At 41.9% G+C, this 15,613-nt stretch overlaps 1 protein-coding gene and 1 non-coding gene across 2 annotated transcripts in view; both read right to left on the bottom strand.

Annotated features, from left to right (window-relative positions):
* LOC139414199 (neurexophilin-2-like) overlaps positions 1–15,613 on the bottom strand; it is a 105,205-nt gene that overhangs the window by 34,384 nt on the left and 55,208 nt on the right. The window lies entirely within an intron of this gene.
* On the bottom strand, positions 4,777–4,830 carry LOC139414510 (U7 small nuclear RNA). The gene has a single exon (XR_011634887.1). It is a non-coding gene; the product is annotated as a U7 small nuclear RNA (small nuclear RNA).

The raw sequence follows: 15,613 nt of genomic DNA, 5'->3' as shown, positions 1-15,613 counted from the left end.
AGGGAGAGCTGGAAATGACATTTAATTACAGAGAGCAAAAATAAAGCCCCAAGGAAAAGAGATAAACCAGTTGGGGAAAAAATAGGAAAAAAAGAGAAAAGGCAGTAAACGCGATTTGGCAGTCTAGTGGTGTTGCTGGATTATCATGAAAATGAAAGCGACTGAGTCAGGGAGTATCAGTCAGCAGGGAAATGGAGCCGTGGCAGATAACACATAACCACAGTAAGGGGGGACGGGGGACAGAGAGAACGAATGAGAGGAGTGTGGGGAATGAGAGAGAGAGTGGGAGAGAGAGAAATAGATGGAAGAGAGAGAGAGGGGGGGGGAGAAGAGAGAGAGGCAGAGAGGAGTGTAAGGGAGAAAGAGTAGAAAGGGAGAGTGAGAGGTCTAATAAGACATACAAGAGAATATCAAGGGAGATTGCAAGAAAGAAAAGAGAAAGACAGGCCAAATAAAAACAATATATGACACAAAGAGAGATTATGAGAGCATAATAACAGAGAAATGAGGATCTCTTCACCCAATAATGAATAATCTTACTGTAGCTTCTACAGCAGTAATATCTCAAATGCAATTTTAAGGTAGTTCTGGGACTGTGATTTTGGCTGGAGGACTGATAGGCGTAGTCAACAATAATTTATCTGTAAATCATGATAGAATAATTTTAAAAACAGCTGCTTGATCATTAGGTATAACGGCTGGTTGATTTGAAACACACCGTGTACTTTTCATCACTAGAATGAGGAACAAATGAAAAACAGTAGCCTGCTATTTACATATTTTATTGTTGCTTGCATCTGTATAGACGAGCCGGAATGTTTGTTTATGGCTTTCCTTGCCTGCCTTCACACAGTTATGTGCTGTATAAACATGAATTTGAAACAAATAATAAATGTAATCATGTAAATGAATGAATTAATGAATGAGAACAATAAAGCATGCCTGTACAGTAAGATTGAAACCTTCCATTCCATTGCTACTATTCTCTTAGTAGACTGGTTTAACTGTAATATGCAGCATGTGTTGCATAGTACAATATGAGTGTTGCACTGAGGCTTCAACAAGAGAGAAAAATAAATCATGACCCAGGGTACGAGTATGAGCTATAAAATATTCAAAATAGTTTATGGATAGACAGATGATGTCAATAACTGAGCTCGGTAAAGTAAAAAAGTATGGTTTGTTAGAATAACAATTCCTTCAAAATGAATGAATACATGGTATTGTTTGCATCCCAAATGGCACCCTATTCCCTATAGTGCACTACTTTTTACCAGGGCCCATAAGGGAATAGGGTGCCATTTAGTACATAGTCATTTGGGATGCAAGTCTTCTCTTCCTTAGAAAGCCAACGGGAACCAAGACACACACACCTAACTCAGAGAGAGAAGACAAAGCTATAACTCCTGTACTGTATTTCTTGTGGCTGACTTGGCCTGTGTTGTGTTTTGGCAGTGAGTCAGGAGATAGATATACAGTGTAGACTAAAGGTCTCTCTCTAATAGGGCTGGAGGGTTAGTAGACAATTTCCTAGAGCTCTCCTCCTCTTTATACCTTTTTACCTACAGTTATCCACTCTCTCCTAATCTTCAAACTGGAGGCTCTGGGGTTAAGCACTATCCCTCTAGGCTGGGTAAAGTCCTATATATTAGGAATGGAGCAAGTGGTAGAGGTTAATGGTTCACTGTCTCAGGCAAAACCAATGAGTTGTGGCATTCCGCAGGGGAGCGTGCTTGGGCCTCTGCTCTTTTCATTGTATATTATTGATTTGAAAAATGATTGTTCTTGCCGTATTTTTCTTTATGCAGATGACTCTACACTTCTGGTGTCTCACAAAAGTAAAACTATGTTGGAGAGCATACGTAGCACAGAGCTTACTAACATTAGCAAATGGCTTGGAGATAATAAGCTATCTCTGCACTTAGAGAAAACTGAAGCAATTATTTTTGGATCCAGACCTAAATTGTGTAGGTTGTATGAAATCAGAGTGGAGTTAGTGGGTGAGGTGCAGATTTCTAAAACCTCTGTTAGCTACTTGGGATGTATCCTTGATGGAAGCTTTGGAGGTGTGAGCATGGCCAATAAGGTGCTAGGAAAGGTTAATGCCAGGACTAAGTTTTTGACTAGAAACTCCAAGCTGCTTAATAAGTTCTCCATGAAAGTGCTTGCTACTGCCCACATTCAATGCAATTTTGACTATGCTAGAAAATCCTAGTTTGGGAGCGTATCTAAATTTATGAAGGGGAAGCTACAGATAGCCCAGAATAAGCTGATCAGGGTAGTATTAAAGGTGGGTCCACGTACTCACATAGGCAGGAGCTGCTTTCAGGAACTAAATTGGCTGCCTGTTGAGGCTAGGGTGTCCCAGATTAGACTAGGTTTGGTTTACAGGAGTATTTATGGTCCTGCGCCCAGATATCTAAGTGATTACTTTCCTCGTGATAGGGATGCACACAATCACAGCATCAGATCAGGTGTTGCTGATGTGTGCTTATACAGGTTCAGGAGTAATGCTGGGGAAAGGTACTTTCTTGTATACTGGAGCCTCAGAATGGAATGAGTTGCCTCTGCCCATAAAACCAATGTCCTCTCTGGGCAGCTTTAAAAATAAAGTAAAAATATGTTTGATGTCTTCTGTGCCCATATGAATAACCCCTATGATGTAACTGGAATGACGATATAGATGTTCTTCTTCTCTGTTTTTGTTTTATTATTTCACTGCCATACTGTGTTCGATCTTGTCTAGCCATCTTGTCTCAGGAGGACCACAATGGAAAAAAGTCCCAGACTTTATTGTGTGTTATCCTCCATGATTTTATTAATGTGCATGTATGGCTTTTTCAAGTTTATGTGTTCTTGTTTTTTAAAATGGTTGAATGAATAAACTAAACTAAAACAAGCTTTATACCTTCACAGAACAGTGCAAACTGACTCTAACCAGAATAGAAAGAGGAGTGGGAGGCCCCGGTGCACTACTGAGCAAGAGGACAAGTACATTAGAGTGTCTAGTTTGAGAAACAGACACCTCACATGTCCTCAACTGGCAGCTTCATTAAATAGTACCCACAAAACACCAGTCTCAACGTCAAAAGTGAAGAGGCGACTCCGGGATGCTGGCTTTCTAGGCAGAGTTCCTCTGTCTAGTGTCTGTGTTCTTAATCATCTTAATCTTTTCTCTGCCTAGAAGGCCAGCATTCCGAAGTCGCCTCTTCACTGTTGACGTTGAGACTGGTGTTTTGCAGGTACTATTTAATGAAGTCTGTTTCTCAAACTAGACACTCTAATGTACTTGTCCTCTTGCTCAGTTGTGCACCGGGGCCTCCCACTCCTCTTTCTATTCTGGTTAGAGCCAGTTTGCGCTGTTCTGTGATAGGAATAGTACACAGTGTTGTACGAGAGCTTCAGTTTCTTGGCAGTTTCTCGCATAGAATAGCCTTAATTTCTCAGAACAGAAATAGACTGACGAGTTTCAGAAGAAAGGTCTTTGTTTCTAGCCATTTTGAGCATGTTATCGAACCCACAAATCCTGGTGCTCAGATACTCAACTAGTCTAAAGAAGGCCAAATTTATTGCTTCTTTAATCAGGACAACAGTTTTCAGCTGTGCTAACATAATTGCAAAAGGGGTTTCTAATGATCAATTAGCCTTTTAAAATGATAAACTTGGATTAGCTAACACAATGTGCCATTGGAACATAGGAGTGATGGTTGCTGATAATGGGCCTCTGTACGCCTATGTAGATATTCCATTAGAAATTAGCCGTTTCCAGCTACAACAGTCATTTACAACATTAACAATGTCTACACTGTATTTCTGATCAATTTGATGTTATTTTAATGGACAAAAAATGTGCTTTTCTTTCAAAAACAAAGACATTTCTTTTTCTTTTTTTTGTATTTTCATCCCTTTTTACTCCCCAATTTCGTGGTATCCAATTGGTAGAAGTTACAGTCTTGTCTCATCGCTGAAACTCCCGTACGGACTAGGGGGAGGCAAAGGTTGAGAGTCATGCATCCTCCAAAACACAACCCAACCAAGCCGCACTGCTTCTTGACACAAAGCCCATCCAACCCGGAAGACAGTCGCAACAATGTGTCGGAGGAAACACCGTACACCTGGCAACCGTGTCAGCGTGCACTGGCCCCGGCCCGCCACAAGAGTCGCTAGTGCGTGATGAGGATATCCCTGCCGGACAAACCCTACCCTAACCCGGACGACGCTGGACCAATTGTGCACCGCCCCACAGGCCTCCCGCTTGCAGCCAGCTGCGACAGAGCCTGGACTCGAACCGAGAATCTCTAGTGGCCTTAGACCACTGCGCCACTCGGGAGGCCCCTACAAGGACATTTCTAAGTGACCCCAAACTATTGAACGGTAGTGTATACTATACTGTAGTAATTACAGTAGTGTTTTTGTGGACTGTATTATGATGTAGTACCTCCATACTCAATTGGAAAATCTCTGCCCCGTGCAAAATGCAACATTTTCTCTCGTCCAACAAGAGGGGTGTGAAAAGTTTGGGGTCGCATGGTTTGAAAGGTGGGGGTTTGTTTTTACACCGATAAATTACATTATCCATCCGGACCTTTACCACCTAGGAAATGTGTGTGACCGGACCTTCTCAAATTGTACTTGAGTACCCCTGCAGTGGTATTTACTGTAGTGTTTTTGCAGATTGTAGTACGGTACACTGTATTAGTTACTGTCGTGTTTTTGGGGACATTACTGTAGTATTTGTTAAAGTGTTTTTGTTTTATTAACTTCAACAAAAAAGTGGGGGGCTTTCTCCTTTAGGAAACCTACTGGAGAAATACTAAAAGAGCAAATTTCCCATATCCTGTAGGCAGGTCGGACTTGGTTCTGAACAGGGAGTTCAGAGCTCCTGCTCTTTTTTATAACCATAGGGAACACACTAAATGGTCTATATTTGGCATGTCGCAGTCTAACTTACAGGTGGCACAAATTGGGATACAGGGGAGGGGAATGGGCATGGTATTTGCAAATTAAATACTGTAGTATTTACAGTAGTTTTAAAAAATTGTGTTTTAGCGGACGGTAGTGCTTTTTCTGATATTACTTTGGTATTTACTATAGTGTTATTTTGTGTGGATAATACTTTAGTATTTACTATAGTATTCTACAGTATACTACACAATTCTGTACTAAGTACTACCCATGATCAAGTGATACTACAATGTGCAGTATACTACAGTTTACTACAGCATTCTATAGTAAGTACTCTATAGTCAACTTTTAGTAAAAAAAATATATTACCTCATCAATCAACACAGTAACTCGTCCATCTAGAGATACGGTTTTGGGGGAATTCAGCATTTGTGTGTGTGTGTTCTCAAGGTTTCAGCATTCCTTCCAACATAATTATAACTCTAACAGAGAGACAGGTGATGATGATGCTAGAATGCTTTCTTCTACAGTGTGAGTGTGACTGTGCATGCTTGATGTGGAAGAGCCAAAGCCATTGGAACCTTTCTATCTTTCTTTCTTTCTTTCTTTCTTTCTTTTTTTCTTTCTTTCTTTCTTTCTTTCTTCTTTCTTTCTTTCTGGAGTAACTTCAGTGACTGATAGATCAGCGAGAAGTAAGCAATCTTCTATCTATCTCTCAGATCAGCATATCTATCTCTCAGATCAGCATGCCCTGCTCGGGTGGCGGTTGGGTGGGTGGACTACGATGTTGTCACTGATGCCGCTCCACCCTGATCAATCACACTGTTTTCAGAGTAGAGAGAGGGAGAGAGGGGGAGAGAGGGAGGAGGAGAAGCAAAGGTAGAGCAAGGGAGGTAGAGAGAGAGAGAGAGGCACAGAGTGAGAGAAAAAGAGAGAGGCAGAGAGAGGGAGGTAGTGAGAGGTGGGGATGGGGGGGCATCTCTTTTGCATGCCGGATGGCAGGCAATGCATCAAAAGATGACAGCTTTCCCATTCTTCTTTAAATAAGAGTAGCAAGACTCCTGGCTGTGCTTTAAGTTTAATCATTCATCTAAATAAGTTGCACAGAGAAACTCTCGGAGTTGGAGGCTAGAAGCCGGGCGCTAGGCGGAGGGGGGAGAGCTAGGCAGCCTCCCAGGGGGCGAAAAAGGCAAAGCGGAATAAGAACCGACGTCGCGCTGCTGAATTTCTCATTTGTAAATGTGTAAACATATATTTGACTCAGATTGCCGACGCCAAACCGTGCCCCCTTTGCAGATTTGTGTATTGGTTGAGTTCATGGCAGTTAAAGGAGGAGAGGAGGGAGGAGAGCGAGAGAGAAAGAGAGATATAGTGAGAGAAAGAGAGGCAGATAGGAGAGAGGGAGCGTATGGTGGCAGAATGAGAGACGGGACTCGTTGACGCGTCGTTGCGTTGAGGCGCTAAGTGACAGTGATTGATGCTCTCTGTGTACTCAACTTATCAAGCAGTATAAGCAATGACGCTGCCACTCCATAAGAGATAAATAGCAGAAATATACTGTATATCAGCGATGAATAAAGAATAACATAAACACCAGGGATGGGGGTAAAACGGAGAGACCTATCTACATAATGAATAGGGGAATGGGGGAGAGGGAGAGAGAGAGGGGTAGTGGGGGGAAAGAGGAAAGAAGTAGAGGGGGAGGAGCAGAGGGGGGAGAAGATATGGGAGGAAAGGGAGAAGGGGGAGAGAAAAGGAGGGGGAGAAATGGAAGAGAAGAAGAGAGAAGGAAGAGAAGAAGAGAGAAGTCCCAGCGGGTGAGGGGAAGATGAGGGGATGGCGTGTAGCAGGTTGGGGGGAGACATCAGCGGGATTGGGATTGGGATGCCGGGAACACATGGGCCTTGCTTCTGACAACGCAGACAAGCAAGTCACCCAGGCGGCAAAATAAAGGCTGTGTCCCAAATGGGACTCTATTCCCTACATAGTGCACTAATTTTGACCAGGGTAGGGAATCGGGTGCCGTTTGGGCTGCAGGCAAAGCCTGGTCTGCCTGTGATTTGTTTCCCCAGCTCATCAGTGGGAAAGCTGGATGACGGATGGACTGGCGCTGGGTGCTCTGTGGTCTGCCCAAAGTGTCAAAGTTACTCGCACTAATAAAGACCCACTTTTCTTTTTGTCGCCCTTCCTCCCTTCATTCTCCCTACTGCATTGCCAGTAAGTTGGGTGGTCGGTCGAGGCTTCCTTCTTTTTCTTGTTCTTTCCCATTTTTCTCCATCTCCCTCCGTTCCTTCCCCCAATGCATTGCCAGAGCTGTGCGATCTGGTCTTCGCCTTCCAATTCCTCACAGAGCAAAGTGGGTATCAAAGGAATTGGAGTGGTTTGTAAGGCAGGCAGTAGCGCTAGGCGGGATGTAATTGGCTGATTAGAAAATGATGAAAAGACTAAACGTTTCATGTCTTTCTTCCTCCTGTGAGCTGTTCTCTCTGTGTTTCAGACGGGTTTCTCTTTTCCTCTCTGACCTTCTCTCTCTCTCTCGTTCTCTCTCGCTAGCTGGCTCCCTTTCCTTCTCTCTCTCCCTCCCTCTCTCTCTTCCCCCCTCTCTCTCTTTCCCCTCTCTCTCCCTCTCCCCCCTCTCTCTCTCTGACTTATTATTTTTTGCTGGCTCAGAAATGGAGAGATGGCTGATGGTGGTTAGTTGGAGCTGAGGCAATGGATGGTGCTTATGAATATGTCCCTGATTCCCCTCTGTGCTGGTCTGGCCGATCTATGGGCACACACAGCCATTACCCTATCACCTACTAAACTACAGCAGAGGAGCACAATTCCTTTGGCTAAGGCTCGGTTTCCGATGGGGCCAGAAAATTGTACACTAATGTCAACAATTTGTTACTATAGATATCTAAATAGTGTAATATCCTTCACAAATAACAGTAATCACTGTAGCTACCACTTTCAGTTATTATCCCAACGCTTTCCTGTGGTCTGGACTCTGAATACAGAGCTGAATACACAGTGCAGTGCTTTCTGTACAGTGAGGTCTTCCTCTCACGCATTTTGGATGCTTTTACTTTACCACTGAATGTCTGGCTGTATGTCCTGTATGTACTGAATCACTGTGTCTGCCCAAGGACATAGCATAGGTCCCCCTTACTGGGCTCTCTACAATCCACACCATCTGGACATAAAGGCAGTAGTGCTGACCACATCTCTTCTCCTCTACTGCTCTCCTCTCTCCTGGAGAGAAACTGCTAGATGTGGAGATGTGGAGCAGACCTGGGTTCAAAAACTATTTGATACTATTCAACAACTTTCAAACAGTACATTTGCTCTAGCCTGCCCGGAGTGCCAGATTGGGGTTTGCCATTATGGGACTATACTATTGTTTACATTGTAACCAGGCAATCTAAATAAAGCTCTGATAAAATATGAAATTATGTGAGACAGTATCTGAACCCAGGTCTGATGTGGGGTAGCTACAGAACAGGCTAATCGATCCAGCGTAGCTAGATAGTTCTCCTGGAATGAGAGTGGTAAATCCACAGAAGAGTTGGATTGGGAGTGAGGGCGTATAGAGGCGTATAGAGGGAGATATGTGATGTATGTCAGTGTCTTTACTCCTCCAGAACTGGCCAGAGAGGGAAAGAGTGAGAGACATAGAGAGAGGGAGATCCCTCCATCCGCTCCCGAGACTGACCGAGCGCCTCTTCCATCACCATTCCACTTAGTTTCATTCTCACAAGTCCAATATGTGACAGATGTGAACAGAGAAAACGTGAATGTGACAGTAACTTATAGGTAGCCTAGTGGCAAGTAACATGTTGTATTTCATATCAGAGGAGACCTACTGTAATAGCATACGGTAATCGGAATGAATGGATTAACAAATTAAAGTGGAACTGACAGGGTTTTAGCAACACGAAATCTTATTCTTATTCTTATCTGTTCATATACACCCACAGGAAGAATATGACACCTCTTTTTTCTTTCTTTTCTGACAAGCAAGCACTCGGATTTGTCATTTTCACATCTTCATAAATTCATAGAATGTTTGGAAATTAAGGCATTTGTGAGAATTCTATAGCAATATAGAGTGGTAAAGCGACCGTGCATTTGGACAATTAATAGACACCGCCGTAAATAAAACCCATCTGTCTCATCCAGAACCAGAGTCTATGCAGACCAGTGTGCCATAGCCAATCAGAGCTACAGTAGGCCTTTATGCAAATAAGCTTTTGGCCACAAAGGCCTGCCACCATTCACTTTGAACTGGACTGTGTGTTTACAGGTAGTTGCAACACCGCAAATTTAGATCATTAGAACACATTCACCAACAGCCATAAAATACACCTGAATTGATTTCAGCAAATATGTGAACACCATGGGATTCCTCTCACATTTGTGAAATATACAGTCCTATTGATCAAACAACCATGAAAAGGTAGGCCCTCTCTCCCTCAGTTATTCACATCAACAACAACAAGATCGACAACTAATGCTAGCCATAGTGAGATGAGCTAAAATCTAACAGAGGGAACATTAGATAAACCCTCTCAAACTTTTTCAGCTAGCTGGCCGTCAAAATTGCACAGATAAACAATGGGGAATAGTAGCCTGCTCATCCTTCTGCAGCTTCCCTGCAAATGCATGCTTGTCCCAACCCACATTTTGACAACTGAATGGGAACCTGCCTGCCCATTTGATCGATGCTAAATACATTTGACTGACAACTAAGTGTGGGTTCATAAATTGCCTTCAGTGTGTCAGAGTGTGCTCTGGGTGGTTCGTAAATGACGAGCCCTGTCAGATTTGTGTTTTTGTAAATTCAGAGCGGTTCACTCTCCGAGCATTCTGAGCGCACACCGCACTATTTAAACTGGAAGATCTGGCCCTAGGAGTAGGGTAGATTCTAGCGTTCCGCACAACGGCAGTCAAGCACCCGAGCTAACTGGCTAAAGTTGGCTTGCTTGCTATCTACTTCCAGACACAAATGAGAGAACATCTTACTCTGACCATTTTACCCACCCTAGCAGAGCTGGTTAGGCTGTTCACATGTTATCTAGAGCGTTAATGACTAACTGGAAATAATAATAATAATAATAGCTGGCAATAATTTTACTTTTTTTGCCGAATTTTACTTACACCTGTCATATTCAGCGGGTGTTGCGCATTTTTGGAAATTAATCAGTTTTTCTGCTCTCTGGCACACTCAGAGAGTGCTCTAAAATCGGAGTAGATAGCCAGAATGAATTTACAAAAGAAAGACATATACTAACAGTCGTTCAAGATCAGCATAGCTGAGCTAGTTAGCTAGCGAAGCGATTCACATTTCTTACAAAGGGATTCACATTTCGATACTGCAGGGCAGCAGTATCGCTGGTTCAATTACTGTGTGTGTCCCTCTGTCTGCCTGTTGACTAGATGGGTAGGTCTAATAGCTTTAGTAAATACATACACACCTTTATAATAACACACAGACACGCCCGTACACATGCATCCAGGCACGCACACACACTCTCACCCAGAGGTGTCATGACATAGGGGGAACAAAGGGCACGTGCCCCCTCAGATTTGCCCTTGTTATTAAAATGTTAAACGTTAAATGAATTACTAAACATAGTTTTAAAGCCCACGTTTTATCAGAATTATTAATGAAAAAATCTTCCAGCTGTATTTTGCGGAGGGGGAACACTGACTGGAACAGGCAACGAGTCCCCTACCCCCATGCTCCTAAGTAAGAACAGAACTCCGATAGAAAAAGTATCCCGATTGGGTTTTAAACAGTAACATGTAATAAAGTAAAGTATCGATACATAAATAAATAAAGTATCGATACATAAATAAATACATTTAAAAATGATTTCTTTGTTTCAACTATACTGTGCCAATATAACATAACTCATTTGTTGTATTCAGAGGGTGAACAGTGTATACAATGTGTGTTTTCTATTTGGACATTTAAGCAACTTTTGGAACAATCTTATGGGGTTTTTACAGGTTTTCCTGTTAGGATGTTTGCAGCCTCCATATGTTTGCAGCAAGTAGCCTATTATCGTTTCCCATTGCTGGATCTTGGCTCTCTCCTTTTCATGAGGTTGTTTAGAAAGTTTCCTATTTTGACCAACAGGATCAGATACCACAGGCTCCAAACTGGCGAAGGGATATATAACCAAAAACTCCATGACACGCAAGAGCTCAAAGTATGACCCTAGGTAGTCAGCACGCGAACAGCTGAGAGTGACACGTGCATCAAAAAACATGATCATATACTATGGTATGAATACTAAAGTATTCCTTGTAGTATTTACTGTGGTATATTGTAGTATTTACAGTTACCTATAGAATAAATAACATGGTAAAATAAAACTGTAGTATATACTGTAGTATTTACTGTAGCGTTTTTGCGGACTGTAGTATTGTGTTTAGGTTTAGGTTTAGGTTGAATTATTGTCAACATAGAAAGGCCTTCACCTTCAGGAAACCTACTGGAGGAATATTAAAACAACACATTTCCATAACCTGTGGGCAGGTAAGACTGCGCTTCTGCTCTTTTCTATAATCTGTAGGAAACATAATACATGGTCTATACTTGGCATGTAGGTTTGTTACTTATGGGTGGCACAAATTGCAATACGTGGGAGTTGAATGTGCAGGGTATTTGCAAATGAAATACTGTAGTATATTTACAGTACCTTCAGAAAGTATTCACATCCCTTGACTTATTCCACATTTAGTTGTGTTATAGCCAGAATAAAAAATTTATTAAATATGTTTTTTCTCTCACCCATCTACACACAATACCCAATGACAGTAAAACATATTTTTTGAAATGTTTGCAAATGTATTTCAAATGAAAAACAGATATCAAATGTACATAACTATTCACACCCCTGAGTCAATACAAGTTAGAATCACCTTTGGCAGCAATTACAGCTGTGAGTCTTTCTGGGTACCTCTCTAAGAACTTTGCAAACCTGGATTGTACAATACTTGCACAATATTTTTCAATTCTTCAGCCTCTGTCAAGTTGGTTGCTGATAATTGCTAGACAGTCATTTTCTAGTCTTGCCATAGATTTTCAATCCGATATAGGTCAAAACTGCAACTAGGCCACTCAGGAACATTCAATGTGGTCTTGGTAAGCAACTCCAGTGTATATTTGGCATTGTCTTTTAGGTTATTGTCCTGCTGAAAGGTTCATTTGTCTCCCAGTGCCTGTTGGAAAGCAGACTGTACCATGTTTTCCTCTAGGATTTTGCCTGTGCATAGCTTAATTCCTTTCTTTTTATCCTAAAAAACTCCCTAGTCCTTGCCGATGACAAGCATAACCATAACATGATCAAATCAAATTTGATTGGTCACATACACATGGTTAGCAGATGTTATTCCGAGTGTAGCGAAATGCTTGTGCTTCTAGTTCAGAAATATCTAACAAGTAATTTCTAGCAATTCCATAACAAATAACTAATGCACACAAATCTAAGTAAAGGAATGGAATAAGACTATAAAAATATATGGCTGAGCAATGACCGCGGCATAGACTAAGATGCAATAGATAGTAAAGAATACAGTATATACATATGAGATGAGTAATGCAAGATATGTTAACATTATTAAAGTGGCATCATTAAAGTGACTAGTGTTCCATTTATTAAAGTGACCTATGATTTCAAGGCTGTATGAAGGTAGCATAAAAGGTCAAATAAAAATAAGAAGGTAGCAGCCTCTCTGTGCTATTGATGGCTGTATAACAGTCTGATGGCCTTGAGATAGAACCTGTTTTTCAATCTCTCAGTCCCAGCTTTGATGCACCTGTACTGACCTCGCTATCTGGATGTCCCCGGTGATGCGTTGTGCAGACCGCACCCCCCTCTGGAGAGCCCTGTGGTTGTGGGCGGTGCAGTTGCCATACCAGGCTGTGATACAGTCCGACAGGATGCTCTCAATTGTGAATCTGTAAAATGTTCTGAGGGTTTTAGGTGACGAGAAATGTATTCAGCCTCCTGAAGTTGAAGAGGCACTGTTGCGCCTTCTTCGCCACACTGTCTGTGTGGGTGGATCATTTCAGTTTGATCGTGATGTGTACGCTGAGGAACTTAAAGCATTTGAAAAGTGGTACTCAGTGATGTGTTACGTTGGATTTGCCCCAAACATAATGCTTTCTATTCAGGACATAAAGGTTATTTCTTTACCAATTTTTGGGCCGTTTTACTTTAGTGCTTATTGCAAAGAGAATGCATGTTTTGGAATATTTTTATTCTGTACAAGCTTCCTTCTTTTCACTCTGTGATTTAGGTTAGCATTGTGGAGTAACTACAATGTGGTTAATCCATCCTGTTTTCTCCTATCACAGCCTTTAAACTCTGTATCTGTTTTAAAGTCTCCATTGGCCTTATGATGAAATCCCTGAGCGGTTTCCTTCCTCTCCGGCAACTGAGTTAGGAAGGAAGCCTGTATCGTTGTAGTGACTAGGTGTATTGATACACCATCCATTAAGTACAGTAATTAACAACTACACCATGCTCAAAGGGATATTCAATGTCTGTTTATTTTTATCCATCTACCAATAGGTGCCCTTCTATGCGAGGCATTGGAAAACCTCCCTGGTCTTTGTGGTTTAATCTGTGTTTGAAATTCATTGCTCGACTGAGAGACCTTACAGATACTGTACAGTGCATTCGGAGAGTATTCAGACCCCACATTATATTACCTTACAGCCTTATTCTAGAATGTATAAAATAATTTTTCCACCTAATCAATCTACACACAGTAACACATAATGACAAAAACAGGTTTTTGGAAATAAAGAGAAAAAAAAGAAAAACAGAAATACCTTATTTACATAAGTATTCAGACCATTTGCTATGAGACTCGAAGTTGAGCTGAGGTGCAATCTGTTTTCATTGATCATCCTTGAGATGTTTCTACAACTTAATTGGAGTACACCTGTGCTAAATTCAATTGATTGGACATGACTTGGAAAGGCACACACCTGTCTATATATGGACCCACAGTTGACTGTGCATGTCAGAGCAAAAACCAAGCCATGAGCTTGAAGGAATTGTCCGTAGCGTTCCAAGTCAGGATTGTGTCGAGGCACACATTTTGGCAGCATTATTAAAATATTTTTGTATCCGTTATTTTACCAGGTAAGTTGACTGAGAACACATTCTCATTTGCAGCAACAACCTGGGGAATAGTTACAGGGGAGAGGAGGGGGATGAATGAGCCAATTGTAAACTGGGGATTATTAGGTGACCGTGATGGTTTGATGGCCAGATTGGGAATTTAGCCAGGACACCGGGGTTAACCCCTACTCTTACAATTAGTGCCATGGGATCTTTAATGACCGCAGAGAGTCAGGACACCGTTTAACATCCCATCTAAAAGACGGCACCCTACACAGGGCAGTGTCCCCAATCACTGCCCTGGGGTATTGGGATACTTTTAGACCAGAGGAAAGAATGCCTCCTACTGGCCCTCCAACACCACTTCCAGCAGCATCTGGTATCCCATACAGGGACTGATCAGGACCAACCCTGCTTAGCTTCAGGAGCAAGCTAGCAGTGGTATGCAGGGTGGTATGCTGCTGGCTATAAAGCATATAAGCATTAAAGGTCCCAAAGAACACAGTGGCCTCCATCATTCTTAAATGGAAGAAGTTTGGAACCACCAAGATTCTTCCTAGAGCTGGCCGCCCAGCCAATCTGAGCAATCGGGGGAGAAGGGCCTTGGTCAGGGTGGTGACCAAGACCCAAATGGTCACTCTGACAGAGCTCCAGAGTTCCTCTGTAGAGATGGGAGAACTTTCCAGAAGGACAGCCATCTCTGTAGTACTCCACCAATCAGGCCAGACGGAAGCCACTCCTCAGTAAAAGGCACATGACAGCCCACATGAAGTTTGTCAAAGGGCACCTAAAGGACTCGCAGATCACGAGAAACAAGATTCTCTGGTCTGATGAAACCAAGATTGACCTCTTTGGCCTGAATGCCAAGCTTCACGTCTGGAGGAAACCTGGCACCATCCCTACGGTGAAGCATGATGATGGCTGCATCATGCTGTGGGGATGTTTTTCAGCAGCAGGGACTGGGAGACTAGTCAGGTTTGAGGGAAAGATTGTAGCGTCATTCCCAAGAAGACTCAAGGCTGTAATTTCTGCAAGGTGCTTCAACAAAGTATTGAGTAAAGGGTCTGAATACTTATGTAAATGTGATATTTCAGTTTTTTATTTGTAATAATTTTGCAAAAATAAAATACACGTTTTTTGCTTTGTCATTATGAGGTATTGTTTTATCTATTTTAAAATAAGACTGTAAGGTAACAAAATGTTGAAAAAGTCAAGGGGTCAGGTTAAAAAAAAAATGTTACTGCTTTGTCATTATTGTCATTATTGGGGTGTGTAGATAAACTATTTTATCAAATTTAGAATAAGGCTGTAACGTAACAATGTGGAAAAGTCAAGGGGTCTGAATACTTTCCCAATGCACTGTAATTGTATGTGTGGGGAACAGTGATGAGGTAGTCATTCAAAAATCATGTTAAACACTACTATTGCAAACAGAATGAGTCCATGCAACATGTTACTTGTTAAGCACATTTTTACTCTTGCACTTATTTAGGCCTGCAATAACAAAGGGGTTGAATACCTATTGACTCAAGACATTTTAGCTTTTAATTTTTAATGAATTAGTAAAAATGGATAAAAAC

Source organism: Oncorhynchus clarkii, chromosome 7 (genome assembly GCF_045791955.1).
Source record: "Oncorhynchus clarkii lewisi isolate Uvic-CL-2024 chromosome 7, UVic_Ocla_1.0, whole genome shotgun sequence".
Taxonomy (NCBI): Eukaryota; Metazoa; Chordata; class Actinopteri; order Salmoniformes; family Salmonidae; genus Oncorhynchus; species Oncorhynchus clarkii.
Note: the sequence above shows the minus strand (reverse complement) of the source record. Positions and strands in the feature narration are given on the sequence as shown.